The 18,937-nt window shown below is 38.9% G+C and overlaps 1 long non-coding RNA gene across 1 annotated transcript in view; it reads left to right on the top strand.

The window, feature by feature from the left end:
• Positions 1-5,548: 5,548 nt before the first annotated feature.
• The window catches only part of LOC118895177, a 221,101-nt gene continuing 207,712 nt past the window's right edge, over positions 5,549-18,937 (top strand). The window contains exon 1 of the long non-coding RNA XR_005019895.1: positions 5,549-5,651. This is a non-coding gene — a long non-coding RNA (uncharacterized LOC118895177). The remainder of the gene's footprint in view (positions 5,652-18,937) is intronic.

Below are 18,937 nucleotides of genomic sequence, written 5' to 3'. Positions count from 1 at the left end.
TATGGGGCAGGTACTAGCAATCTCTGTCATGGTCTCCATTTTATAGGTGTAGGTAGGAAACAAAGGGTCCACCCTGTAGAGCTCCTTATTATTCTTACTGTGGCTTTAAGGATTTTGTTTATCACATCACACAGTGATCCCTTTGGAGAACCCCAGAACAAAACCCTGTTGCTAGTGATTCACTGAGCAGTCGGTGGCTTATGGGAGCTGTATATTTTGCAGATGGCTGTGTGTCCCTCTTTACTTATACTCACTGCTAAGAAGCTCTAGGAAGTATAGAGGTCTATCTGACAACCATTAGGGAATATTCTACTCTTGCTTCATTTTTCTTTTCCCAAAGCTCCTTGCTATACTACATGCGTTTCTTTAAGGCGCCTGCAGCTATTTTGAGGATAAAAAAGGTGTAAGTGAATAATAACATACACATACTTAAATATATCAATGCATAAAATGGAAGATCTGAGAGTTTGTATAATAAGCTTATGTTACAGACAGTTAGAGATGAGTCAGGAGTCCACTCTATCTCCCTAACTCCAAAATCTGTTCTTGTCCCTCTCCTGCAGGTGTTCTTAATCCTGGCTGCACATCAGAATCTGTTGGGAGCTTTAAAAAACCTCAGTGTTAAGGTCACAGCCCAGATGAGTTAAAAATCAGAATCTCTGGAGGTTGAACCTAGGCATCAGTATTTTAAAAAATCTCCCCAGATGATTTTAATGCACATCTAAGGTTGAGGATCACTACTCTTCAACTTCACTTAAGCAAAATAAATGAAGTGTAGGGTTTTCTAAAGAGAGTGCTTTTAAAAAAATTATTTTAACTTATCCCAGTGGTTTTCTCATCTGCTTCATTTTCTCCTGGTGGGATCACCACTGGGTAAAACAGATGAAAACAGAGCTTCCTTCACCGAAGAAGAAGGTGGTGGGTGGGGGGGGACCCTGGCTCCCATTCATCACCCCTCAGGCCGTGCATCCCTTGCAGATGGCCATTGTGCCCACGCCCACCCCCAGGACAGTGACCGACCGACTTCAATACATCCCATGGAGTAGAATTTTAAACTATCCAACAGACAATCTGACCATCACAATGACATGCACGACTGGGAAAAACCTTGGTCCTATTTGTGATCGTAGGGCCATCTTCTCTTCCTATGCAGATAAGCTTCAATTTCCACCCCTTTACCTGTGGTTGTTCAGAGGACAAGTTTGCTAAAAAGAGCTCCAGGATCAATAGCAGAAACACACAAGTATTGTTAAGGTTATGCTTTCTCTCAACTCATGTGGCCTCGTGTGTGTGTTGTGTGTGTGTGTGTGTGTGTGTGTGTGTATCCCCACAGCCCCAGGGGTGTAACTAATCATTTGGATTCATAAAGCAGAGTGCTCAAACTCAAATGCCTACAGAGGCCAGGCAGAAAGCTCAGCTTCCACGTTTAGGTGGATCCCGTGGAGAACAAGAGTGTATATATATCCTTCCTAAAGCCATTTGTATTAAAAAAAAGTTCTAAACTCTACATTGGCAAACAAATAGACAGACACATACACATATTTTCTGGGCATAAGTAATTTTGGTGATATGCCTGTGAGGGAAAATTTATTTTATTTTACTTAACTTTAGATTGTAGCTATAGGGGCTGTGAACTGCTTTGTTAGGTGGACCCAGCTAGTGAGCTTAGAGCACCATTGTATTTTCAGGGAAGAGTTAGTTTTGCAACTGTGTGATGAATGTGGATGCATTTGTGTGGGACTGAATATTTTGAGTCCTGACCAAGGCTACCCCTTCCTAATGCAGAGTTGATCAGACAAGTGTGGGGCAGCAAGTCTGCATAGGGGCCAAGGTATCTCCTAGAAGAGCAGATTGCAACTAGAATCTCTTTGATGGATCAAGATAGTCCCAACTGACTGGCAGAAAAGAACCCCAAGATCCCCAGAGAGACCATATTTTCCACAAGGAAAGAGGATGCGTGAGTGACAGAATCATGTGATGCCTAGGTGTTGCCATGTGACTGGCGTGATCCTGCATTTCACTGCCATTTGGAAGCAGAACTGGCCCACATCTTCAGATGAGTGCATCCCTCTAAACTGAAGCCTGTGGTGGAAGAGAGCCTCCAGAGGAGACCCCCGGACTCACTGCTAATAGAGGCACAGGGATATTTGAATAGTTGATTGGATGTGTGATGATATTTGTACCTTGAAATTGGGTAAGCAGGGCACAGGCGTGTCAGAATAAAGATTCTTAATGAAACGTAATCCCTTTTGACAAACCTTGTCACAGGTGCTGTAGGAACTGTGAAGATGATTTGAGTCCCCCATCATCCCTGAACTTGAAGCTCAGTCATGTGAAGAAGGGGATGAGGTTGGAGTCGATGGCATGGTGGTGTGTGGGTAGAGTTTAGCAGGGCAGATCAAATAAATTCTAAAACTACAACTCAAGGCAGAATGAAAATGGCCACAGAGTCACATTCATGACAAGCCACGGTGTTCAGTGGAAGAGGGGAGCCCACGTGGGTGCACACAGTTCCCCAGCATTAAAAAGAGCCTAAAAACGTTTCATAGTGGAAACCTGGCAGGGAGGGCTGCAGAGTTAAGGAGATAAGAAGAGGCATGGAGCAATCCCAGTGGATAGTGCAGAAGCGAGTCAGTAAGGAGTGACTGTCTGAGACGTTGGTAAATCACACCTGATATTTTCCTTCCTGAGTATGGAGCCAACGGAGAAGGAAATGCAGGAGTTAGAATCTGGATCAGCTTTGTGACTGATAAAGCTGATTGGTGGTGCAGCTTGGGTGTCTGTAACTCAACTGAATTCCTAAGACTTGCTTTTACTGAATTACAGTCACCCACTGAGTGGAAGGCACAGGGGGCAGTTGCTGTCTTGCTCTGCCTCACCAGGATCCGGTTTCTTACAGAAGTGCATCTTAAAGATAAACAGTTCTGAAAAACAGAGGACAGAAAAGACTAAGCCACACTTGCCTAGTGTCTTTGCCTAATTTATGAATCCCCTGTCTGTCCTTCTTCTGAAGGATCCATAAGAACAGGAAAGAGAGACCAGCATTTTCACTCTAATTGAATTTTTCTCATGAGAATACAAGGACAGGAGGATGGAGATTCTCTTCCAAACCTTTTACAGACTTTTTACCCCAAAACAAAGGAGCATCACACTTTCATTACTTAATTGTACTCAAAGGCTCTCTTTCTCTTTCTCTCTTTTTCACTAAAGTGGACCTTTGCCATTTATCTGTGGTCCCTCATGGTGTCTTTTAAAATCTTCAGTTTCTACAATGACAATAAGTTACTTGGTTTCTCTTAAATTCCATGTCTGTAGATGTTTTGTAATCTTTAGAAGCACAAGGCAAGTTATATGCCTTTTCAGCTCACACCAAAGTTTTATCTCAAAGAAACAAAGGTTTTGTCACTCACTAGAGTAACTATGTACACAAGATGAATAGAGAACAGTGAACCTGTACTGAGTTGCTGATGTTGGGCAGTTAGCTAGACTCACCCACCAAATAAACAATTAAACCTGACAATACAAATTTGTGTAAAAAGCGCCTTCATCTCATTCCTAAATATGTGAAACTTCAGTGAAGTCTAAGAATTCCCAAAGCCCATGCCCTAGCATTTATCTCCATGTGTTATAAATGAGTGTTTGTGTCTCTTCCTTCATAACCATAACTTGAGTCCCATGTCTTTTTTTAAAAAAGAATTAAGTCCCCAAAACAATGCACTTAAAAATATTTGTCATACAGATGGCCAATAGGCACATGAAAGAATGCTCACCGTCACTAATTATTAGAGAAATGCAAATCAAAACTGTAATGAGGTACCACCTCACACCGGTCAGAATGGCCATCATTAAAGAGTCTACAAATAACAAATGTTGGAGAGGGTGTGGAGAAAAGGCAACCTTACTACACTGTTGGTGGGAATGTAAATTGGTGCAGCCACTATGGAAAACAGTATTGAGGTTCCTCAAAAAACTAAAAACAGAGCTACCATATGATCCTGCAATCTCACTCCTGGGCATATATCCGGAGAAAACTATAATTCAAAAAGACACATGCACCCCTATGTTCATAGCACACTAAAAGACATAGAAACAACCTAAATGTTCATTGACAGATGAATGGATAAAGAAGATGTGGTATACATATATACAATGGAATACTTCTCAGCCATAAAAAAAAAACAATGAAATAATGCCATTTGCAGCAATATGAATCGACTCAGAGATCATCATACTAAGGGAAGTAAGTCAGAAAGAGAAAGACAAATACCATATGATATCACTTACATGTGGAATCTAAAATATGACAAAAATGAACTTATCTACAAAACAGAAACAGATTCACAGACATAGAGAACAGACCTGTGGTTGCCAAGGGGTAGGGAGGGTGAGGGAGGGATGGATTGGGAGTTTGAGATTAGCAGATGAAAACCACTATATACAGAATGGATAAACAGCAAGGTCCTACGGTATAGCACAGGGAACTATATTCAGTGTCCTGTGATAAATCAAAATGGAAAGGAAAAAATTATTTGTCAAATGGATGAATGGAGTCACTTATCAGAGCAGCATAGTATTTATCTTGTGCTCATCTCACATAACAATTCTTGGACTAGGTCATTTACGGAGATGCCCACATGGCAGAGCAACATCCTGACTCTAGGCAGTGTGCATTTATTGTCTGTCTGCAGGGTACGGAGTGAGCACATGTGAGTTCATGGACAGGGACAGTCCTATCATCTGTGTTTTCAAGTATAAATGAAGTTTGCCACATTGTACTTATTGTCTGTTAACATGACTGGGCTTTTGAGTTCCTGCAGTGATTTTATCACTCAAGAGTCTTAAACCTCTGAAGAATCCTGAGCTGTTATTATGTAGAGAATCAGAAAGGGTTGTGATAGAAAAAAATATGTCTTATGGTTTTCCTTGTCAGGATCTTTAGAAAAAACTAAACTCGTTCTCTGTGGATCTCCACTGAATCCTCTCACTTTTCAGGCTAGATCTGGCTAGAATTGGGTGCTGAGGCCTGGGACAGAGAAAGATTGTCTCATTGAATATTGGGGGATGCCAGAACCTCTGTTAGGAAATTAAGAGTCTATATTATTTCCTAGGGCTGCTCTAAGTGGGTGGCTTACAACAATAGGAATTTATTATCTCATAGTTCTGTAAGTCAGAAGTCTAAAATCAAGGTGTCGGCAGGTTTGGTTCCTCCTGGAAATGAGGGAGAGGAGAGGGAGAATTTGTTCATTGCCTTTCTCCTACCTTCTGATGATTGCTGGCAATCTTGGCATTGCTTGCCTTGTAGACATACCGTTGCAATCTTTGCCTCCATTGTTAAACAGAGCTCTCCCTGAGTGTTTGTGCCCAAATTTCTCTCTTCTTACAAGGACATCAGTCACTGGATTAGGTCCCACCCTAATCCAGTATGACCTCATCTTTACTTGATTTCATGGGCAAAAAACTTGTTTCCAAATCAGGTCACATTCTGAGGTTCTGATTGGGATACGAATATTTGGAGGACACTATTCAACCCAGTATAGAGCCCGAGAAGCTAAAAGGGAATTACACCAATTCCCCATTCTAACAATGGGGTCCAGGGTCAGGGCACTGGCACTGTGATAAAGGAGCAGGAAGTCAAAGCCAAGGAGAAGAGAGTAAGTACAGGCACTTCCATAGGAAGGAATGGGTGTGGGGGGCAGATCCTGTGATCATCTTGAACAGCAGCTGTCCTGTACTTTTAGCTTTAGTAAATCTCTCAGGTCCCCTCCAGCCTTCATGCTGTCCTTGGACTCTATTGCTCTGACACAGCAGTAAAATTGAGCATCTTTTTATTTCCCAGAAAAGTTCACTTACCTAAGATTATGAGTGATCAGTGTAGACCCTACTGAAGATTTCATAGAGGAGGGCTGTATACTATGTACCCACCAGCAAACAATTTGCAATTCACAGCTCACAATTTTTTTCCCTCCTAAAACGTTGCTATTGACAGTTTTTCTCTCCTGCCTTCTTCTCGTCTCAGTCCAGAGTCTATCTGGAATTCTCCTTCTGTTATTCACAGCAATTGAGTTCTCCCTCTGTCTCCCGCTTATTCATTTAAATACTCTCTAGAAAAAAATCTCTGCTTTTATCATTATCTAACCTTTTCAGAAGGCAATCTGGATTAGCCAAAGCAAATACTGTTCTTCTTTGTTGCGCCCCTAAACTAGGTAGTAAGCTTCTTTGATGGCAAGAACAATTTTGTTCATCTTCGTGTCCTTTACAGCACTTAGCATGGTATTGCCCACATGTTGGGTCCTTAATAACGACTGTCTAATAATGACACTACTGATGCATGAGTCTATACTTTTATCTTTCTATTAAAACTTTGCTGTGGTGCGTATAGACATCACCTTTGTTGTCTTTTTGAAGTGCCAAATTTATAAAGATGTTGGGAAGCAGAGAAATAATTTTTAAAAAGTTACTTATTCCCCCTCATGAACAAGTTTCTAAATACATTTGTATTTGTTCTAGGAGGGAGTCGTCCAATCCAAAAATATTTATTAAATGACAACTTGGTGAACATTAGAAAATTCAAAGAAATATGAGATATAATTTCTTTCTTGCACAAGCTTACATTCTAATGACGATTATTTTTGTGCATGTAGGAGGAATATAAATCCTTGTGATTTGCTATGATAGACCTGGCATTCAAATTCTTAATCTACCACTAACTGGTTACTTCACTTTGAACACATTTTAACACGTCTGAGACTCGTTTCTTTATCTAGAAAATGGGGATGAAAATAGTACACAATAGAATTATTGGGATGATAAAATCAGATAATGTTTCCTATGCACCAATATAGTGTGCACTCAATGAATGCTAGTTATCATTGTGATTACTATTTGATATTGATGATGACAAAAAGTGCTATGAGATTTCCAGAGGGAGGTCATTTTTATTGGGAGGGCTCAAAAAAGCTGCACAGAAGATGGAGTTTTTGAGGTGGTCTTGTAAGAATCATTAAGATTTCCATAGGCTGAAGTAAAATATTCTTGAAGGGATAGTGGTAACAGTGCCAAGATGCAGAGAAAGCTTGGTGTAGGCTCAGACCAAACTGGGGAAAGAAAAGTATTAGAGAAAAAGTAGCCATTCTCAAATGATGAGGATAAAGTTCTGTGGTCACACAATTGCATCTTGTTTCCACTCTTCCCATCTCCCAGGTCATACTGCAGTCATTAGTGACGTATTTCACATTCTATAGGTGTAATCACCTGGTAGATACAAACTAGTAGGAAGCATGAGGCTCAAAACTAGCTGAAAATCTCTAATTAACTAGTCCTAGATCTTGATGTATTTCCTGTGAGTTGTTGCAAGCACACATTTGACTACCTTCTAAAAGTTCAGATTAAAAGGAAGCAAACTTCCAAAATTAGACTTGTAATTAAAATTTGACTTTGATCAGTAGCTGCTGAGAGGGTCATTAAGAGCCATGAATGTACCGACACAGGGGGTTGTTGGGTGGATGAGGTGAGGAGAGAAGCAGAGAGATTGGAAACAAATAAAAAATTGTTAAGAAGCACTATCGAATTGCAAATATCAATTATTATGGGTCTGTGGATGAGCAATTATTACATTAAAAACATTCTTGGCAGGCAGCTCGTATGGGCGTAGATAGCTGCGTCTCCCTCAGAGCTGGGCTTTAATTTGATTTTTGCAAACATGTTTTTGGTTTCTTTACTTTTGAATGGTTTCAGAGAACCCTGGACAGCGCCTGGGTAGAAACTGCATCTAACTGTCTGTAAAACTTGTCGAAAGATGATTTCTGCCTCCTGCAAAGCTCAGAACATGTCATCTCTGAAGGAGTCATGTGAGGGAGAGTGGGAGGGGAATTTGGCGAAGGAAGAGGGGTTCTCACACTGAATATGGAAGAGACGAGGCTGCGTTTTCCAGAACCAAGAAGCAGTGATCAAGGAGGGACAGACAAAGAAACTCAGGGCTTGCTTTTCTTTCCTTGATTAAGAGTAATGACTCACTGGCATGAACGATGAGGGTTGATATGGCAAAACAATGCAAGAAAGATGTGGTTTTAGCCTTCTGTGAGCCAGCTGTGTGTTGTGGCTACCCAAAAGACTAATATGATCATAGGCTGCAATTATAGAGGATAGAAGAAAGTGATCATTCCCCTTTTTCTGCACACCTGGAGCGACACATTCCCTTTTAAGTGTGTGGCATGCCCCCTTGTTTGCCTGGTAGATTCCTATTCATCTTTCCAAAGCCAGCTCAAGGTCACCTCTTGTCTTCTATGACACTTTTCCTGACCCCATTCTCACCAGATTTAATCACTGCCATCTTGCACAGACTCAGTTGTACTATTACATTCATCACTTTTCATTGCCATGTTGCTTATGTGTCCGTCTGCCCTGGAGGCAGGATGCAGGTCTAATTCAATTTTTTACCCAGAGATCCTGGCACTTAGTAGGGGCTCAGTACATATTTATGGAATTGAGAGGAACAGACCAGCTGGAGCATGTTTGGAGAAGATCAAGTAGAAAGGTGAAAGGACTTGAAGTCGTGTTGAAACCCAGTTGGAGTCAGGTCATGCTAAGTTAGCAAGTTGACCGGTAGTGGGCTTCTTCCTTGTAGGGGAGGACGAGCTCATCCCCTCATAGGAAGTACTATGGAAAGGGTCTGTAAATTGACTGGGAAGAGAGACTCCAGGGGAAGCCAGAAGGTATTCTTTACCTTGTTCCAAGAGCAAGAATGAGAAAGCTATATGTAAAGGGATAAAGCAATTATCTGATGCAAAAAAAGAAGTTATGAGTTTTCTTTCTTCTTCCCAGCCATTTGGCAATACATGTCCATGTATTTTAAAAGGAATTCAGGTATCCAAACATACAATGGAATTTATGCCAGAAATGGAAGGATTTTCTTTGAGTCTTGGAAAATAATGCCAGTGACTGAAGCCCCAAGGATGATGAAGGCCAGAAACACCACATTGTATACAATGGAAGTCAAAGTGTAAGCAAATCAAGGAAACTTGAGATACCTCAGTCATCAAGAGTGAAAAAAGGATGTGTAGAACAGTGAAATTTTGTGGCATGGGGAATTCCAGCCTCCACTCACCATATGTCAACTCATTGGTTTTTGTATTTATAGTTTTACAGTTTTTCCTGTACCACCTTTACAAACCATTGCAAAAGCTCTGGAATAAAAATTGGGCAAGCATTTATCATCCTGTATTTCAGATATTTTCAGGAATACCTGACAGTGGGGGAGAAAAGGGAGAATGAGGGCAGAAAAATAAACATATGACACATAGCAGAAGTTGAGGAAAGGTGAGTTGGCCTCTTAAAAAGTCATACAAGGAAATAAAACTGATTGAAGAACATGCTAACTAGTCATGCATATGAAAGACTGTAATATTAAAGAGGGAGTATGCCTGTCTACATTTCTCCCAGTGGCTACATACAAGACCAGTAAGGTAGCAAATATGTTTTTTGGTTGAAAATAATATAAATTGATTTTTACCTAGTTTTAGGCAAAAATCAAATTTATGAGAAAGTACTGTGTGCTCACAGATCTGAAATTTAAGTTGAAGAACCTGTTCTTTAAGGAAACTAGGCTCTTCAAGGTACTGCCATTAGGATAAATTGGTTCCAACTCTTTTTCTCTCTTACCCCCTTACACTCAGAATTTAAATCCCTGGGAGGTAGATTTGGATTGTCATAGCTTGGATCACATGAGCACTCCTTGGCTAACAGAGAAGAGGACACCTCAGCTGATGGTACTATTAAGACAACATTAAATGCAGAAGGACAATTCCCCAAAGGAAAACCAAGGTGTATCCTCTGGAAGAAGAAGAAATGCAAGACGCAGAGCTAAAACATTAGTCATCTGCTGCAAATGCATAGTCTGTTCCAGGAATTCCTTTTGGCTCAAGGTACTTGGACAGGGGTTGAATGACTATTTGTCAAGCATATTGTAGGAAGAATAATTGAATAAATAATTGGATTGCATAACTTCCTCTCTACCCCTGAAATTTTTACATCTTTGTGATTTTGGAAAAAGGATCAAATCACGAGACTCCCTTTAGGAGGAATAACAAAACCATCTTTACTATTCCTATTCACAAGTTTATTTGCAAATATCCAGGATCAACCGGTATATACACAAACAAAAATACATCAATAAGCAACCCACAGTGCAAACAGCTTGTAATTAAAGAACCAGACTAATGCAACATTTTCCCACTTACAACTCTTCCCCACTGCTAGCATTCTGTAAGCCTTCTGTTATCAGATAAGTTAGTTATACACAATAAATACATACACATGTGTGAAGAGATTTAAATATATTTTCCCAAATGTAAATTAAGAATCTTTATCCACCCGCTCTGGATTTTGAGCCAGGTTTATAGTGGCTAAAAATTGCAGCTGAAAATAATTCCCCAGATAAGGTCCATTTCTTCTCATTTGAGAAGTACTGGGAAGGCTATAATAGGATTCTTTAAAGGTTTGAGATATTTGGGTTCAGTTACTTGACAGATATTAATGATGTTTTCTATTCTGATTATATTATGGGATCATAGATATCTCAAGGTGGAGGACATGTTGAAACATCCTCCTGTACGTGTCCCTGGGACACCAAGAAAATTACTTTAGATGGAATGGAGAGACACAAAATTTGGAGAGTTGGGCTCTACTCAGGGAAAGATAGCATAATATGGTTTGAAAATGGTTTCTCTCTTATTTCTAGTTGTAAGGAGCAGTCTTAGACATGTAGCCCAATTCTCTGAAATATAAGATCTTCAGGGACCATTTATAATTGAGGTATTGAAATAGTTCTCAACCTACCTGCAGAATTTACCTGAAGAATATTTTAAATTACCCTTAGCAACAGTAATTTACTAAGGTAATGCTTCTCAATGGTGTGGAAAGGGAACACTTAGGGACATCAAAATCTTGGGGGTTTGCAGGAGTGTGTTACAGCTCCCGTATAGTAACTCCCTCACTATACCTCATCACTTCCAAGTTGAGAGTAAGTGGTTTAGGGAGCAAATGATAGATGATTGAAATTGAGATAGTTCCTGAACCTGCAGTTTGCTGACCCTGAGTGTCTGATTGGCTTACCGCTAGGGAGAAAAATTGCAATAAGTTATCCTCATATTCTTCTGCAAATCTTCAAAGACTTGGGAGAAACAAATGAACTAACCTTTATAATGTACATAACACATGACTAGAACACGTCCCTTTATCCCCATCATCAATACTGTTTCCTCAGTTATCTCTGAATGCATCTCATTGTCACATTTAAATTGGTGTCTCACTATGGTAACCAGATATTTAAGTTAAATCTTGATCCCTATCGCTGAGAAACTGTACATCTAGTCTTTGTATCTCCGTGTAGGGGAGGACAAAAATTCTTTTCTCTTTGTCCCATCTGAGGTTCATTGGCTGGGCCCTGTAAATTAGATGGTCAGAAGACAGATTAACAAGAGAAAAACAAACAAAAGTTTATTAACATGTATGTCACACATACATGGGAGCCCTCAGTGATGAGTAACTCGAAGGGAATCATTAGAACTTGAGCTTACGTAGCATCTTAGCAAAGAATAATAATTTTGTAGAGAAGTGACAAGACAAAGAAAAAGGACTTTGAGCTTCTAGGGGTGACACATTGTGGGAAAGCAAATACTTAGGGAAACTAAGGGTAGATAAGGGCTGCTTTTAGGGAAGTTTGTTATGTAGCTTCCTCTGATGGGTGTCTGGGCTGGTAAGGTCCTAGAGTTGTCTCCAGTGATTTACTTCTGTCCCTCCTGATAGGGAAGAAGGGACACTTCTACAGATTATGTCCCACTGTTAGGCAAATAGAGGAAGATCAGAGAGCTTTTCTAGTATCTGCTTCTTCTCAATTGCCTTCAGCTCAGAATAATCCTTATGTCAAAGTGACATATTTTGGGGTGGCATATCCTGCTACACTTCTCTTGCATTGTCTAGTCTATCTGTGGCCATACTGTTCCATTGTTCCAGTTTTTTGGAGAGTTGAAGTCTTTCCCTTTTGTAGCCCTGATGACTAGCGATAGCTGGATGCCACTTGAAGAGAAAGACTGCTGCCACAACTACTTTCATGCTTCATGACTGTCTGTTTCTAAAAGGAAAATGTTTTCCTAGAGCGCAGTATAAGTTTAGGAATATCAAAGGCAGTCAGATACTCCGCATAATTATAGGTTAGTTTTGCCAACCAGATATTCAAATCATCTTCTTTTCATGGGAGGAGTGTGTGGTTGATTAAAACATTTGAGGCAGCATCTGACACAAACATTCCAGAGAGCATGTCAAGGAGATCTGGTAGTGGAAAACAGCCCTGTGAAGTCAGGAAGTCAAACTTCATCCAAATGGCAGTTGGGAGGGAAAGATGGTTCATATATGAGGCCCATGGGTATGAATGACTAATCTTTTGTGGCATTTTCTTTTTTTCCAGTTCATGGTTCTGAGACAATAGCTGGATTTAGGACAGAAATTCCTTGTCCTCTCTTACTCCTGGACACAGATGAATGATGATGTTCACAACCCATGCATGGGCAGGATTATTATTATAGAACTTCTGTGTGCTAACTGTAACTTCACACCTCTCTCTCTCACTCACAAAACATATCCATGTGCAAATGAGTAAAAGTGGCATTTTCCTTAGGGCCAGGTTTCTCAAAGAGTGATTTTAGGTAGTTCATAGATAGGAATCAAATAACATTGACGCACATAGCCACTTAATCCTATTTAAGTTCTCTTTCAAGTGTTAGATTACATCAAGGGGAAAGACTCAGTTTGTTGCCAGTGTTTCTTTAAACATCTCAGCTTTTACTATCTCCCTTTGAACAGATCAAAACCCAGCTCTGACTCAGAGTTCTCAGCTAGCAACAGTCTCTAGTGAGTAACAGTATCTAAGTAAAACTTAACAACATTGTGTGGTAATTTTATTTATTTTTATTTAATTTAATTTAATTTTTATTTTATTTTTTATTAATTTTATTTATTTTAAATTTTATTTTCTATTTTGGCAAGTGATACTGGTTCTCCATTTATAGTAGTGACATAAAGTTTCCTTCATAAATACATTTATTTAAGTCAAAAAGTGAGTCCAAAAAAAAAAATTCTTAAAAAAAAAAAGTGAGTCCATTTAAAGAAAAAGATTTAAGTAAATAACAGTAAAGATATATCCCATAATGCATAATAATGCAGATATGCTACAATAATAATATAGTTAGAGAGAAAATCCTGATAGTACTAATTGAATGATAGAAGTTTAGGTAATATTGCTATAGGAATAATCTTGAGTTAGCTCTAATTCTTCAAAAATAAATTCTTTTCAACTTTTAATACACTGAAGATTATTACTAACAGATTCCTTATGATATATTTCACAAACGTTTAAGATGTCCCAGTGTATTATATCACTCTGGTTTAGAACTGCTAACCTATGTAAACTTATTACATAGAAAAAGTATAGAATGTTGGACTATCTCTATTTTAATTTTTTGGAACACATTTCACATTTATGATCTGTGCCTGTGTTCTTAAAAAAAAAAGTAGCAGCAAATGGTTCTAAAAGGCTCTTGTTGGGGAGATGGCTAGTTTTCTCGTCAATGTTTCCTTTTCTCTTTTGCATTGTAACTAAGTTGTATCTGGATATGTGGATGACCAGTTACTTACATTTTTTCATATGGCAAAGTTCTTGCCCTTGGAATGTGAGCATGCCTCCTCCCTGTTCTCCATCTGCTTCCTGATGGCTGGAAACTGGATTTGGTAGAAACCCAACTTCAATCATACAGGTAACAAGATGCCTAAGGAAAGATGGAGCAGCAAGGGGTAGGAGCCTGGATGCTTGAGTGACCACGTGGAGCAGAGCAGCTCACCCTACCCAGATCATCCACACTGGAACTCTTGTGAGACAGAGGAATAAAGTCCTTTTTCCTTTAAGCCTCCATATTGCTTCACATCCCCTTGTTACAGCAGCTTAGCTTTTAATCTAATATAGTACTCCTCCACTACCCAAACCACTCTCTATTAATGTTACATGTAATTAGTTGGCATAATGAGAAAAGGTGGGAAAGAAGTTGTGTCACCTTGTGCCTTTGTCACTAAAGTACTTTTGACTCCTTTCATGCCATCTCCTTCCTCGTAAGACTCAGAATGAGTCTGGGAGAGAGTGTTGTGGAGCAACTATTTAAATACACATTATCTCAAACTAATAAGTGTGAAATCTGTTGCTTTACTCCTTGTCTAAGTCAGAGACTGACTCTAGGCAGATTAAGGAGAAACAAATCTATAAGAAGGATTCCAAAAAGCTCATAGAACCATGGAGAAACCTGGAAAATCCAGGTTTCATAAATTAGGTGGCCAAGAGCTTAGGCACTGGGTGGGGCTGGGATGGAAGGCAGAAACTGTCAGGGATTTCTTCCAAGCACTTGTTCTTTAGTGTGCTCCACTCAAGATTCAGATTCCTGGAGAGAGAATCTATTTGACCCACCTCAGTTCTATGATTACTCCTCAAGGCAGGGCAGGACGCCTTCATTGTGAGGTCCACCATGCCATGGAGGATGGGTTGTTCTTCAAAGGAAACTTGAAGCTCTCTTACTCTGTCTGCCCTCAGTAGTGTGCTGGAACCAACTTGCACTGGTTCATGATAGCTGATAGCACAGCTTTCCAGCTCCATGTTCAGTGACATCTCCCCGGGGGCTTGAAAGCTGCCGTGCTGGTAATATTTACACCAGAGACATGAGCAAAAGATACAAGTCAGGCCCTTCTCGTCAGACAGCTGGTTGTTAAACATTTGCATGCTCTCCATTACCTACACCTTTTTCCTTCTTTCCACTTGGTATTTTCTGTAGTATCCCATATTAGATAGACTGGCCTTACATCAGACTCAAGAGAAATGGGATTTTTCCATTGACTTAGGAAACCTAGCTGATGGACATAAAAATGTTAACTTTTAAACATGCATCTAAAGCAACATATTGTATTACTTGATTTGAAAATTAATTTCATCCATGTAGAACAAATGTCTAGTTAAAATGAGGTTTGTGGATGTTGTTATAGCTTGTACAATTCTGAGAAAGATTCCAGAAAGGCATTCTGTTTTGGTTTGGGAACAAAAACAGCCCTGCTTTTGTATCTGAGTAGCTGTCATCCCATATTCTTTAATTATTTAATATGTAAGGGTGGCCTTCAAGTGCATAGAATCCAATAGACAATCAATAAATGCAGGATGAATGAATGAATAACAAAATTGCAAGCATTTTAGGGAAAATATGGTATATTATACTCCTCTAGTGTTCTTTATTTTTTAATTTTTGAATTTAGTTATTTATTTATTTTATGCAGGAGGTTCCTCTAGTATTCTTTCACAGAGTTTATCACAGTACTGAGAACATGATTTAATAAATACATACTTGGTTTTTAACTTGAATTAGAGAGTATTTCTCAGGTAGTATAACAAACTGTAGTTAAATGAAAAAGCTAGCTATTTTGTGAACTGATTTTAATTTTGAGACTACAATGATCAGAATTTTTTGATCCCTTTTTTGGGGGGCATGGTATTTATTTCATTTATTCAATAAGTTTGTTTTGAACACCTATCTGTTGCCTAGGTTTTCAATTGTTTTGGATATATTTAGGGTAGAGTACATAAAGAATATATCCCTAGACAAAAACTTGAGGTTATGGTAATTTTTGTGTGTGTGTTTAATTTAAATTCCATTTCCTGAACCATTAGATTTTTTTTAAATTACTCTCAAATAGAAGAAAGTAGTTAACCTGTGTCATGTGAACTGTTCAAGCTAAAGGCATCTTTCTAAATGCAGATGTGTTTCCGCATAACTATTTAGTTATTGAGGAAATGCATATTTGTCACTTACTATGTGCCTAGCACTGCTGTAAGTAGTTTACAAATATTAACTCAATTAATTCTATTATCCTGATTTTACAGATATGAAAATCAAGGTGTAGAAAAGTAGGTAATTTATTGAAGATCACATAGATAGTAACGGCAGACCCAGATTTAAATCCAGGTGGCCTAGCTCCAAACTCTGAGCTCTTAACCTCACTCTGTTTTGTCTCCCTGAGATGACACTAGGATCTATAACCACAGAGAAGGAGACGACCAGAGGGAGGTGGATCATGTGGGAACTCAACTGAGTGGGAAAAGTGATCAAAGATGCCTAAAAATGCACGTGTAAGAGCATTTAATGCAGAATTATTCACATTAATCCCAAGTCATAAAAATATGCTAATGTCTGCCAACAGTAAAATACATTAAAAAGGAAAACAAGATGCACAAACAATGGAGTTCTATACAGTATAGAAAATGAACTGACTACTGTTACCTAAAATCAAGTAGAAAAGTATCACAAACCTAGTATTTAGCAAAAAACTGAGGTATGATATAAATGGTTACATGCTGAATTACGCCATTTATTGATATATAAAGATAAAAAAATGACATAAATGGCAAAAACAGTCTATGGGGCTAGAAGTAATGGATATGGCTACTTTTAAGGAAGATAATAATGATTAGGAAGGCATATGGGGGCTTCTGATTTGTTGGCAATCTTTTATTTCTTGACCTGGGTGGTAGTCACTTGAGTGTGCCCACTTAGTGATAATTCTTTGAACTCTACAGTTATGATTTTTTGCTTCTTTTGTATCTGTGTTATAGTTCAATAATAAATTAAGAAATATTGACTAGAGGGTTAACAGGAAAAAGTGGTATAATTGAAGCCAGAAACAGGGTTGGGTGAAAAACAAGAATGAGTTAAGAAGAAAAATTATTTATACATAGTATATTTATGAAATCAACCAATTAATCTTGATTGTTTGATTTAGGTATGGAGGATTCACAAACTTTTCCATAAGGAGCCTGATATAGTAAATATTTTCGGCTTTGCTGGCCATGTACAGTCTCTTTCACATAATATTTTTCTTTTTTTTTTAGCAACTTTTAAAATGTAAAAACCATTCTTAGCCTGCTGGCTATATAAAACAGGCCACTTTGGGTCATTATGATGTTTCCATGTAGATTCATAAATTGTAACAAATGTACCACGCTGGTGGGAGGTGTTGATCATGGAGGAGGCTATGCAGGGGTAGGCACAGGAGTATATGGGGAATATCTGTACCTTCTCCTCAGTTTTGCTGTGAGCCCAAACTGCTCTAAAAAATTAAAGTCTTAATTTAAAAACAAAAACGAAAACAAAACAGGCCACAGACCAGATTTGGTCCAAGGGCCATAGTTTGTGTACCCCTTAGCAAGTTCATGGTAATGCTAAAATGATTAAAATGCAGTTTTTGCCCTCCACATTTCATGCATTTATTCATTCACCATATCTTTACTGAATATCTCCTATGTGCTTTAAGTGAATGAGACAGCTGTATAAACCTGTAAATTACAGTACAATGTGATGAGTACCCTAACAGAGGTACAGTCAAAGTGCTTGAGAAAAAAAAATGCAAATTTCTCTTTTTGAAGTCAAATTTCAACTGCTCTTGAAGTAGGTAGGGATTTACCAGGTAGAGAAGAAGTGGAAGGAATCCAGTATAGTGGATACACCAAGGAGTAAATCCACATAGGCATGATATAAACATACATTTATAAAGTGTTTTTTATATTACTTCATGTGCCTGGAGCATCACATGTGTAGGGTGACAGAAGACGAGGCTACAGCAGTGTTTCCCCAAATTTTTCACATCATGGCACATATATGCCTTACATGTCTGTGAACCATGCACCTCAGATTGGTACTTGAACCCATGTGCTGGGACTCCAACCCACGCGGCTGGGACTTGAACCCAGCCAAAACTGAGATTGGTACTCCAACACACGCGACAGGGACTCGAACCCGGCCAAAACCCACGTTCTTTCAACTGAGATCACACACTTGGTTTCAGGAGTTAATGAAGCTCAGGTTCTTTTCTTTTCTTTTTTTTTTTTCTTCCTTTTTTAACATCTTTATTGGAGCATAATTGCTTTACAATGTTGTGTTAGTTTCTGCTGTATAACAAAGTGAATCAGCTATATGTATACATATATCCCCATATCCCTCCCACCCTCCCTATCCCACCCCTCTAGGTGATCACAAAGCACTGAGACGATCTCCCTGTGCTATGCAGCTGCCTCTCACTAGCTATCTATTTTACATTTGGTAGTGTATATATGTCAATGCTACTCTGTCACTACATGCCAGCTTACCCTTCCCCCTTCCCGTGTACTCAAGTCCATTCTCTATGTCTGTGTCTTTATTCCTGTCCTGCCCCTAGGTTCATCAGAACCACTTTTTTTTTTATTCCATATATATGTTAGCATACGGTATTTGTTTTTCTCTTTCTGACTTACTTCACTCTGTATGACAGACTCTAGGTCCATCCACCTCACTACAAATTACTCAGTTTCGTTTCTTTTTATGGCTGAGTAATGTTCCATTGTATATATGGGCCAAATCTTCTTTATCCATTCATCTGTCAAAGGACACCTAGGTTGCTTCCATCTCCTGCCTATTATAAATAGTGCTACAATGAACATTGAGGTACATGACTTTTTTTGAATTATGGTTTACTCAGGGTATATGCCCAGTAGTGGGATTGCTGGATCATATGGTAGTTTTATTTTTAGTTTTTAAAGGAACTTCCATACTGTTCTCCACAGTGGCTATATCAATTTACCTTCCCGCCGACAGTACAAGAGGATTCCCTTTTCCCCAGCATTTATTGTTTGTAGATCTTTCGATGATGGCCATTCTGACTGATGTGAGGTGATACCTCATTGTAGTCTTGATTTGCATTTCTCTAATGATTAGTGATATTGAGCATCCTTTCATGTGTTTGTTGGCAATCTGTATATCTTCTTTGGAGAAATGTCTATTTAGATCTTCTGTGCATTTTTGGATTGAGATGTTTGTTTTTTTGATAT

The sequence above is a fragment of the Balaenoptera musculus genome, chromosome 5 (genome assembly GCF_009873245.2).
Source record: "Balaenoptera musculus isolate JJ_BM4_2016_0621 chromosome 5, mBalMus1.pri.v3, whole genome shotgun sequence".
Lineage (NCBI taxonomy): Eukaryota > Metazoa > Chordata > Mammalia > Artiodactyla > Balaenopteridae > Balaenoptera > Balaenoptera musculus.
Note: the sequence above shows the minus strand (reverse complement) of the source record. Positions and strands in the feature narration are given on the sequence as shown.